The following is a 12,819-nucleotide window of genomic DNA, read 5'->3' as shown; positions in this document are numbered from 1 at the left end:
GGTGGTGGTGGGGGGGGGGGAATATACAGTGGTATATACTCCAATTTTGCAAATGAAATTGGAACAGATGGGTTGTTGGTACTAGATTAGTCAGTTGGATAAGTGATTGGCTGCCAAACTGGTAAGATGATTGTGAAAGAGGAAAGTCACTAGAGTTGTGTGTGGCAGGGATCTGTTTTGGGGCTTGCAGATGAAGCAAAGTTGGGAAGAGCAATGAGGAATCAAGCAGATATGGTCCTATAGAACAATCTGAACAGATTGTATAAGTGGATCTACAGTTCAACGTAGCAAAATGGTAAGGTTTTGAAATTTGGAAGGCAAGGATTACATACAAAGTACAATATTAATGGGAAAATTTTGAAGGATGCAAAGGAGATGAGGGATCTAGCAGAGGTGAATAGAGACCTGATGTTTAGGAATCACACTGCTCAAGTTGTGAAATCAACATCAGAATATGGCAATGATGAAGATGAACCTGACATGCAAAAGTAAAGAAGTTATGGTTTCAATTCAATCAAGCAGAGCAATGATTACGGATTATCTCATGAATTACTATGCACAGATTTGGTCACCCAGCTACAAAGTAAATTATACTTGTCAAGAAATTATATTCTTGGTTTAATCCTTTATCCAAGTATATGCAAAGTCTGTACACAAAAGTATCTTCACAACTAGGCCACTTGTATATAGAGGATAACTTCACATCAATTATCTCAGCATTCATAATGCAAAGCACACTTCCTTTTGGAAGTGTATATCGCTAATGGAGTAAGGGAAGGATCATTACCTGGACTTGTTTCGACCTTTACTGAGGTCTTGTCAGTGAGAACTAGACCCAAGAAGATACAAAAGTAGGTGTATGTCATATACACTGCTTGAAAAGAAGTCAATGGACACCAAAGTATGAGGAACAGACAGCCATAGCATCCGCCTTAATAAGATGTAGGACCGGCTTTTGCTGCAATGACTGCAGCAAAATCCTATGGGGTATACACAAGCATATGATAGCAATCAATGGGAATTTTTAACCATTCTTCCTGTAGGCATGTAATGAGGTTGTGGGGCAGACGCTGCTTGACCTCACCCGATACCCCACAGATGCTCAAGAGGGTTGATATCCAACCTCTATGGATGCCAGTAAATGTGGTAACAGTGATGTCCACAAATGTTAGTGCCACAATCTCACAATGTTAGCGCCTCCGTAGTGCAATTGGAAGAACGCCAGCACATTGCACCCTCCAATTGGAATAGGCCTAAGTTCGATTCTCGTCGTGACGGGAGGAATCTTTATCTGGATGATTTCAATCAAAGGTGAGTTAGCCAATCTCATACAGAGATAGCAGGGTTTTTTCTCCCGGAAACTCAGATTTTTAATCCCGCATACAGACAAATTAGCCATTCAGAACACACGCAATTTACAGACAAAAAATACTAGCTGTGGTGGTGGTGGGTGGTAGATGGCATTGATGGAGATGATTTGTAGTAGAGGTTCGATGTAGTGGTTTGAGACAGTTGTAGGTGTCCTCCAGCGATGAGTCTTCGGACTCCTTGGAGTTATCAGGAATAATAATAATAATAAATCACTCATGTACATAGTCTTGTCCCACTATACATACTCTTTGCACTGAAGATGATGCTGCATGTTGTTTCTGGTAATGTCGGGCTTGCATATTGCAGCCCTACCATGGAAACCCATGTTGAGAGCCTCAATTCTGAATGTTTTTATGCAATTTGTGTTCCAGTCAATGTCTGGGACTCTGCATTCAACGTGTTAGCCAACGAATGGTGATTTTTACATACTATCCTTCGCAACACCCTATGGTCATGAACTGTGGGTAGCACTTGCAGGTGACTCCCTGCACTTCCATCTCAGTATGATATCATTGACTGTATTGAATTGAGATGGCCCAATTTGTCAACAATTTGCCAAACAGATAGGCCTGCAATACGACATCCCATCACAATGCCTCTTCAAAACTCTGGTTCTCTTTCAGCCATTTCACCTAGATACAGTTGCACTGACTTGGAACATCATATTCCTCCAATTTGTACTAACTACAAAGACATGACTTGTTACATGGCACAATGCACATTGCCCATGGGGGTGTCCGTTGACTTTTTTTTTCCCCATGCAGTGTATTATCCATATACAACTTTCTACATTTATCTCTGATCCAGAGTATTTTAATAATAAGGTGATACACCTTTTTACTATCTGTACATGGATAATATGACTTCTGCATAATTCAACCTTGGTATCTTCTTGGATCTGGCTCCCACTGACAAGACCTCAATACAGGTCGAAAAAGTCTGGATAGTGGCCCACCCCTTAATGCACAGCAATATATACTTTCAAAAGGAACTGACTTTGCATTATGGGATAGCAGCGCAACTGATGTGAAGTCATCAGCCTTTATATACAAGTAGTAGTAGCTGTGAAGATACCTCGCATACAAACTGTTTGTATACACTTGGATAAAAGATTAAACAAATATAATTTAATTAGGTCATCCAGTTTTCATGGGGATATATTGGAAGAGTCTAGGGAAGACTGACTAAAGTCGTTTCTGGTCTGTGGAATGCGAGAGATGAGAATGGGAATGCTACTAGCAGATGAATAGGAGAAAGGATATTATTATTATTATTACTACGGGCTACTTCAGGAGTCCTTAGACTCATCGAGGGAGGCCCTAAACATCATGTTCACACAACTGTTCAACATTCTCACAGTATCTATCATACCTTGCCTTGAACTCGCTCACTGTCATAGCACCCACAACAGACTCTGGCAGCTTATTCCACTCATTTACCACTCTAAAAGTAAAGAACCCAGCTCTAACACCCCTGCTAACCACGCTCTTGCCCAGCTTCCATGGGTGTCCCCTAGTTCTCCCACCACCAGTCCTGATCTCAAAAATATCATCTGAATTAATCCTATAGAATCCTTTTAGCAATTTGAATATCTCAATCATATCTCCCCTTTTCTGCCTATCAACTAGTTTCTGCAACCCACAAATCTTCAATCTGTTCTCATATGGTTCATTCCATAGACCTGCTATCATCTTAGTCACTCGCCTCTGGATCCTCTCCACCTCCTCCCCATCAAGAAGGAACCGAGGTGACCAAATCTGGGCACAGTAGTCGAGATGAGGTCTTATCAGAGCTCGGTACAGAGGTACAATAACTTGCTTTTCTCTGCTCGTCAAGGTATTTTTCAACAACCAAGTGAGTTGATGAGCTGATTTAGCTACTTTCGCAATGTGCCCCCTAAACTTCATCTTCCTATCCACCAACACTCCCAAGTCCCTGGCCTCATCAATCTCTTGGAGTACAGTTCCACCAATGTGGTATACTGCTGCTAATCTTTTCACTCCGAAATGCATAACCTTACATTTTGTCACATTAAATTGACATCCATTCTCCTTAGTCCAGAACTCCAATCTATCTAAGTCATCTTGCAAGACTTTGACATCTTCTGCGTTCACTATCGCCCTACCCAACTTTGCATCATCAGCGAACAAATGAACTGTCCCACTTAGACCCTTCCCTATATCGTTAATGAACAGATTAAACAGCAGTGGTCCAAGAACAGAACCCTGTGGCACACCACTAGTCACAGGCCGTCTTTTGGACTCTACTCCTGAATAAACTACTTTTTGATATCTCTCCATCAACCACCCAGCTATCCATCTCACCAACCCTATATCCATTCCCATATGTTGTAGTTTACGGATTAGAATTCCATGTGGTATCCTGTCAAACGCCTTTGCCAGGTCCAGCAGTATCACTGTAAACCCATTTCCCTTATCCAGTTCAGCCGTCACCTTGTTATAAAACTTGAGCAAGTTACTGAGGCATGATCTACCCTTCACAAAGCCATGCTGTCCTCTGTACAGTATCTCATTTTCATCAATCCATTCCTGTATTTTTCCCTCGACTACTTTCTCCAAGACCTTGACAACGACTCCTGATATGCTGATCGGTCGGCAATTTGCAACCATAGTCTTGGATCCTCCTTTATGCAGTGAAACTATTTTCCCCTCTTTCCACGCCTTCGGGACTAAGCCAGACCTGAGACTCTGATTAAACAACATGGTCAAGGGCACTGATAATTCATTAGCTGCTTCATGCAAGACCCGTGCCGGTATACCATCCAATCCCACAGATGTATTCACATTAATGTTCTGTAATAGACTATTCACCTCCACTTCATTCATCACAATTCCCGTATAAACTAATGGTTCCTTCATTTTTTCAACGTCACCACCTGGATGATATACTTTTGCAAAGTGCGCGCTCAGTAACTCCACTATATCGACTGGTTCAGTGAACTCCTTACCATCGTCATTCCTTAAAATCATTTTGCCATGTACAGTTTTTTTCTTGCTTGCAGCATATTGAAAGAACTGTTTGGGATCTCTTTTGCTTGCATAGCTAGTTTCCTTTCATAATCGGCTTTTGCTGTTTTTACCACACTCGTTACCCTTCTGGCCTGTACTTTATACCGTTCGTGTGCCTGCAGTTCACCCCTTTCTTTAAATTCCCTCCATAGTTGTTTCTTTTTTTGCAGCTCAAGCTTAATGGTGTTATTCATCCATTTAACCCCTCCTTGTTTCACTATTCGGACCTTAGGTATACAATCAGCCATAACCTCCTGTAAATGCTCTTTGACCACTTCCTATGCTCTATCGACGTCCAGCCCTTGCAGTTGTACATGCCATGGCACTGATCCAAGCAATCTCCTAAGCTTGTCATACTTGCCAGCACGGTAATTCCACCTATACCCTGTCTTAATCACAAATTGCACACCTTTAGCCACCTCCCAGGTCAAGACCTTATGATCACTCTCACCAATAGGTGGCAACATGGTCATATTCATTACAGTCAAATTCTCAGATACTATTACCAGGTCAAGCACTCTCACACCCCTAGTATTTTCAATTACATGCTGTTTCAGATAATAATAATTTTTGAATAATTGAATAAAATCCATTTCCTTCCTCACATGTGTCCTCTCCTCCTTCCAATCAATGTTACCATAGTTGAAATCCCCCATAATAATTACCCTCCTTCCACTTATTTCATCAATTTGTTTATGCATACCATCTCCACCATCTATTCCATCACCTGGTCTATAGCAGCACCCAACTGTATATTTTATTCTGCCAGTGTCAATCTCACACCAAATAGCCTCAAATGAGCTCCTTTCACTATCCTGCAATACTTCAATTCTCCTTGGCAGGTACGAATGAATTGAAAGGTGATAAATTTTTTATGAGAGAGGACTTGAAAGTATTGTTAAAGGTAGCAAAAGAAAAGAGTGACAGAGTTAGAATGGTGAGTCTGTTACCGCGGTATGACAGAGAGGAGTTTAGGAGGAGGGCCATAATCGCAAATGACATTATGCGCAGGTTATGCAGACGGTGTGGTGTGGAATTCGTGGACGTGTGGAATGAGTTTGATGGGCGAAAGGACTTATACAAGATGGATGGCCTGCATTTGAATGGACTTGGTGTGCGGAGACTGGAAAAAGTGTTGCTGAATGAAGTGAAAATGGATGTGCAGAACCAGGGAAACTAGAACTACCAAGGAGGGGGGGAAGTGGATATCCAGACATCAGTGAGACAGTTGAGTGTAAAAATGTATATAATGTACCTGAGCCAGCAATAAGGACAAAAAATGGAAATGGGATATTTAGAATAACGCATCAAGATAGGGGTGGGACAAAGGGATCACTGCAATTCATGTATACTAATGCCATATGATTGAAACATAAGTTGGTAAGGGATTGTTGCCAGCTCAATGTGGAAGAGATTTTTCAAGAATGGAGCACAAAGGTATGGCATGTGAGATCATCCTTGGAAACTGTATAAGAAGCATGTCAGCAATGTTAGGAGTAGCTGCTTTGGAGAGTGCTTGATGAGTGGGTACACTGTCATAAAAGTATTTGGCAAGTGGAATATATTGCCTGAGTGCAGAAACAATGAATTGTTTTAAGGAAGATTTGATGGACTTTGTGTGAAACAGTGAGGATCTGCTGCTATGAGCCTTAACTCCATGAAGGGCTGGAGCTAATAATAATAATATATGACAGTACATTTGGAATTCAAAAAGGCATTTGACAAGTTGTACAAGTTAAAAAAAAAAGTAACTAGTGGCATGCCATGGAGTTCTATTTTTGGGCAATTGTTTATCTCATTTTTTAATGATATTTCATGAAAATGACAGGAGATATTCAGCAGTTTGTTGACTTTGCAAAATTGAGAATGCTGAAGTCAAATTCCTGAAGGAGGAGTTTGAATAGATTTCTAGCATGGGTAAAAACTGCCATTTTAATGCTATAAGCAAAGTTTGGCATTTGTGAAGTACTGATGAAACTGGTCTATAAGGTGAATGAGTTTCAGTGGAGGTCATAGTTAACAAAGATTTGAAGTTCAGCAAGGTCAAGAGTATGCAGCATACTCTTAACCTAAGTAAGATGCTAAGTAGAGTTAGGAGGCAGTTATACCACTGTATAAGGTCTTGAGCAAACTACACTTGGACTATTGTTTTGTGCAAACCTGATCACCTACTCACAAAAGTGATGAGGAAACTCTAAAGAGGATCCAGAAATGAGCGAAGAAAATATCAAAACTTTTGAGTTTAATTATGGAGAAAGGTTAAAGAAATGAAACTCGCATTGCTTGGTGAACAAGCAGGAATGATGCGATATGATTGAGACATTTAGGGTAGAGATTATATATAAAGTGGAGGAGAGAACAAAAGGCTGTAAGTTATTATCCCTGTAAGTTACATAATGATATAACAAGCAAGGGAATGAGGAGAATATACTTTTACATGTGAAGAGTGGTAGATGAGCGCGATGAAGAAGGGTGTTCTAATTCTGAATAGGTTGAAGATTCAATATGATATACTGAATCTTGACAAGTAAGACAAAAAAACAGTTGTTGCTATAGGCCAGGGGATTCAACAGATGATCTGGAAGACATGCATCAGCAAATTAATACAAGTGCTGGGTGAGTGATGGAGGACTTCAACTATGCAGATATAGACTGGAAGGAAGAAAGATCACATAGCAAGAATGAAATGGAATTTCTACACCTACTGAGAGATAGTTACTTGAGGCAGCATGTGATGGAGGGGAATCAAGAGGTCATAGGATCAGAAAAGCTATCTGTAACTAAGGTGGCCACATTGCTTCCGACTGGATGTGACCATGCAGTCTTGATTTGGAGATTGTAAAACATGAAGAATATTCTATCAAAAAGAGGTATGTGTAGAACTACAAGGCAGGTGATTATGACAAGCTTAGAAGGAAGCTTAAAGCTGTGCCATGGCACACAATCCTACAAGGAAAGGATGTTAGCAGTGCATAAGACCTAGAGGAAGCTGTATTAAATTGTATGTTATGTAAAGAAGGTTAATCAGGTAGGCATTAGATGGATGAGTAATATCACTAAGCATGAGCTACAGAAGAAGAAAATGCTGTAGAGGATATATAACAAGAAAGATAATCAGCAAACTCATGAATGGTACAAGGCTCAGGAAAGAAAGGTGACAAGCATGGTAAGGAAGGCAAAATCAGATCATGAGAAGAATCTAGCCAAGCAGTCAAAAGGAAATCCCAAAGAGCGCTTTCCTCATGTAACAAGTAAGAGGAAGAATGACTATGAAAGACTAACCTTAATGAGTGATGATGGTCACGAGGAAACAGAAGTGATAAAATAGTTGAGTTACTGAGTGACCACTTTGCAAGGATATATCATCCAAGTGAGGGTCACTACTGTAACATATGTGACGGAGATTGATGTGGAAACAGAGGTAGATGAATTGGAGGTTTTTAGGATATTGCAGAATCTCAATGTAAATACAGCTGTGGGATTTAGATGGGATATTGGAAATTTTTTTCACTTGGTTAGACTATAAATTATATATTTAGTTTAATCCTTTATCCAAGTGTAAGCAAACAAAGTTTGTGCCTGAAGTGTCTTCAGGACTGGGACAACTCATGGCAAAGGTAGCCAGAGTTCACATCACTTTCCTTAGTATCCCATAATGCAAAGCACATCTCCTTGCGGACAAGTATAACTATGCATTATGGGAAAAGTTACTACCCAGACCGGTTTCCCTGTATTAAGTGTGGGGTTACATCTCCAAAAACTCGTGAGATCCCCCCAGATCATCCAACAATGAGGATCAAAAACTCATCGTTGTTCCCCCCCCACCCCACAGTAACAGGCTCACCCTGTCACCGAGAAGAACTCTCAGCGTTTGGCTCTATCCAGTGGCAGGCTCACCCCACCACTGAGCAGAACCACTCATATTTCATCTGAGGGGTAACAGCAACAGCTGTGCCTCAGTTAGCTTCATGGGCTACAGAACTGCCATCCATTACCCCTCTACCTGGGTAACAGCAACAGCTGAGCCTCAGAACTTCATTGGCTACAGCATCACTATCCATCACCAAAGCTTCCAACCGGTTTTGACCATTAGGGGTCTCGTCAGTGGGAGCCAGACCCAGAGGTGATACCAAGGTTGAAGCAATGCAGAAGTCATATTTCCATATGCCAGTTGCCAAAAGGTGTCGCACCTTATTATTAAATTACTCTGGATTAGAGAAAGATGTTAGAAGTTTTTTTCACTTGGCTAGACTATAAATTATATATTTAGTTTAATCCTTTATCCAAGTGTAAGCAAACAAAGTTTGCACCTGAAGATCTTCAGAATTGCGACAACTCGTGGCAAAGGTGGACTGAGTTCACATCACTTTCCTTAGTATCCCATAATGCAAAGCACATCTCCTTGTAGACACGCATAATGCTATGCATTATGGGAAGGGTTACTATCCAGACTGGTTTTGACGTTTATTGAGGTCTCTTCAGTAGGAGCCAGACCCAGAGGTGATACCAAGGATTAACGATTAACATTTCTGACATAAAGGGTGAAGCAAAAATGCTTTTCATACTCCCCGCTATCTGATAGGGAAACAGTGAGTGGAAAAATTTATCAGCCAATTGCTCGCCCTGAGCGGGCTTGGAGATTAAACATCAGAATTGGAGTTTAAGATGGCTTTTGGTCTTTTATGTTTGAAGTAATTCGTTGCTTCATGATTTGCAGCTAGCTGAACCAGTTTGTTAGGGTAGTGACCCTTCCTATTATGCATAGCATTATACATGTTGCAAGGAGATGTGCTTTGCATTATGGGATACTAAGGAAAGTGATGTGAACTCATTCCACCTTTGCCACTAGTTGTCCCAGTCCTGAAGATACTTTAGGTGCAAACTTTGTTTGCTTACACTTGAATAAAGGATTAAACTAAATATATAATTTATAGTCTAGCCAAGTGGAAAAAACTTCCAACATCTTTCTCTAATCCAGAGTAATTTAATAATAAGGTGTGACACCTTTTGGCAACTGGCATATGGAAATATGACTTCTGCATTGCTTCAACTTTGGTATCACCTCTGGGTCTGGCTCCTACTCTGGGTAGTGATCCTTCCCATAATGCATATCATTATGCATGTCCGCAAGGAGATGGTGCTTTGCATTATGGGATACTAAGGAAAGTGATGTGAACTCAGTCCACCTTTGCCACGAGTTGTCCCAGTCCTGAAGATACTTCAGGAGCAAACTTTGTTTGCTTACACTTGGATAAAGGTTTAAACTAAATATATAATTTAGATGGGATATCAGCTTGGGTTTTGCAAGAATGTGCAAGGGAACTGGCACTGCCTCTGACACTAGACTCTTTAATTTAAGTCTCAGCTCTGGCAGAGTTCCAAGAAAGTGGAAAGAGGGCAAAATATTTCCTTCTTATAATGGAGGTTCTAAGACTGCAGTAGCAAATTATAGAACAATCAATATCTTGGGCATGGTGGTGAAAGTACTGGAAAAATTAGTCTAAAAGAAAATTCTAGAATGGGTGGATAAGAATATCATAACATGAGAGGGACAACAAGGCTTTGTGAAGAACTGGTCATATCTTAATAATTTACTAACGTTTTATAATCGAGTAAGAGCTGAGTTGGATAAAGGAAATGTTACATGATGATTCTGCTGGATGTTGCAAAAGCATTTGACAGAATACCACATGGAACTCTGTTAAACGAATCAGAAAAAAAATGGGGATGGATATGACACTGGTTAAGTGGATAAGAGGGTGGCTGCTGGACAGATATCAAAAAGTGATATATTGAGTGGCAGAATCAAGGCTAAAACAGGCGACAAGTTGTGTGCCACAAGGTTCAGTGCTGGAATCACTGCTATTTAATTTGTACATAAATGTTATAGGAAATAACTTGAAAGGAAATATTTTGTTGTTGATGCAAAATTAGGTAGAGTAATAATTAATCAAGGTGATGTGGAGAGCTTGCAGGATGATTTAAATAGGCTGTCAGTATGGGCAAAAGATAATTGGTATCAGTTTAATATGGCAAAATGTAAAGTTATGCATTTTGGAATAAATAGATTAACAGCTATGTACCACATTGATGGAAAACTGTACTCTAGGAAACAGATGAAGCTAGGGGTGGTGGTTGACAGAGAGTTAAAGTTTAGAGAACATATTGCTAAGGTAGCCCATAAGATTACTTGACTATTGAAGAACACATAAGTAGAAATAAGAAAGTTGTTATTCCTCTTTATAAGGCCTTAATATGCCCACATCTGGATTACTGTGTTCAAGTATGGTCCCCTGCATTTCTTGGGGATGAGGAAGTGGTGGAGAGGATTCAGAGGCAAGTGACCAAGATGGTGAATGGCCTGTGGAACGTTCCCTATGAGGATAGATTGAAGATGCGTGGATTGCAGAAGTTGGTTGATAGAAGAAAAGAAAGTTGTTATTCTTCTTTATAAGGCCTTAATATGCCCACATCTGGATTACTGTGTTCAAGTATGGTCCGCTGCATTTCTTGGGGATGAGGAAGTGGTGGAGAGGATTCAGAGGCAAGTGACCAAGATGGTGAATGGCCTGTGGAACGTTCCCTATGAGGATAGATTGAAGGTGCGTGGATTGCAGAAGTTGGTTGATAGAAGAAAAGAGGAGATATAATAGAAACATTTAAGTTGCTTGAAGAATTTTATAGGATAGATGAAGGGAATATGTTTCAGCACTAGGCTGGAGGGGCCAGAACAAGAGGTCATCCTTGGAAGTTGAATAAAGGTGTGGTTAGTGGGGATGTGAGAACTAAACTTTTTTGCTTGGATAGTTGTGAAGGAGTGGAATGGGTTGCCAGAGTCAGTTGTGAGTGCTTTATTATTATTATTACCACCCAAGACCTCATGGAGTCAAAGCCTCATCTGGGAGGTCCTTTTATCACACACAGCTCATCATACCGTGCTCTGAACACATTCAAACTCCCTACAGACACCACACTCTAAGGCAAGGCATTCCAATCATTTATGACTGCATGAAAAAAACCTGCCTCTCACTCCCCTACTCACACCTTCTTTATACAGTTTCCAGGGATGATCTCTGGTTCTCCCCCGATCTCCCACTATTTTCTGTAGAACTTCTCCACCATTGATCCTATAACAACCCCTTAACAACTTGTAGGTCTCAATCATATCTCCCCTCTTCCTCCTGTCCACCAGACTCTGCAAATTGCATCTCCTCAATCTTTCCTCATACTCGACATTCCAGAGGTCAGAAACTACTTTAGTCAGTCGCCTTTGGACCCTTTCCAACATCTCTTCATCCTTCTGAAAACCAGGTGACCAAATCTGGGCATAATAGTCCATGTGTGGCCTAATCAAAGCCTTATACAACGGAACAAGAATCTCCCTACTTCTACACGTCAGTGTCCTCCGCATAATTCCCAGAAGCCTTTGTGTTGTCTTCACAATTTTGGCTATGTGTCCCCTAAATTTCAGATCCTTATCCACTATCACCCCCAGATTTCTTATTTCTTCCACCTCCAACAATGTATCCTCACCAAGCATAAATTCTGCATCCCATCTTTGTTTTCCAAATTTTAAAACCTTACATTTTGCAACATTGAACTCGCATTCCCATTTCCGTGCCCAGTCACTCAATTTATTCAAGTCTTCCTGCAAGGTCACAACATCCTCACGGTTCATCTTCAAGGTTCACACTCTTCATGGTTCGTCCCAACTTTGCATCATCTGCAAACAACTGAATATCTCCATCCAAATCTTCACCTATATCATTAACATACAAGTTAAACAGTAATGGCCCTAAAATAGATCCCTGAGGCACTCCACTAGTGACTTTCCTTGACATCGCTCCCCCATACACAACTTGTTGATACCTATCAGACAGCCAATCTCCAATCAATGCACCAATCTAATATCCAACCCCATCTGCTCCACTTTGACTATCAATTTATCATGAGGTACTTTATCAAAAGCCTTTGTGAAATCCAAGTATATTACTGTGTTCCTTCTCCTCTGTCCAAGGAAGCAGTCACTTTATTGTAATAAGTAAGTAGATTACTAAAACATGACCTCCCTTTAGCAAATCCATGCTGTCCATCAAAGATGATACCATTGTTGTCAACCCAACTCTGGATCCTAGTTCTCACAAGCTTCTCCAACAACTTAACCACAACCTGACACACAGATAGGCCTTGTCTGTGTGTGATAGTGCTTTGTCTGTTAATGGGGTCAAGGAGAGGTATGATAGATTGTGTAGATATTTTGGGTCCCGTGATCAGTCTTCGGACTCTATAGAGTGCCCGTACAATAATGATATGTACACTCAGTCTTCAAAAGTTAGACAGGACTAAAATGGCCTCATTTATTCCTTATAAGGGAATAAAAGGCATTAGCAGATTTTTATTTAAAATTTTTTTATGATAT

Source organism: Typopeltis vanoorti, chromosome 18 (assembly GCF_054136105.1).
Source record: "Typopeltis vanoorti isolate ZY-2024b chromosome 18, IOZ_Tvanoo_1.0, whole genome shotgun sequence".
Lineage (NCBI taxonomy): Eukaryota > Metazoa > Arthropoda > Arachnida > Uropygi > Thelyphonidae > Typopeltis > Typopeltis vanoorti.
The sequence above is the reverse complement of the archived record's forward strand: the minus strand, read 5'-3'. Positions refer to the sequence as shown.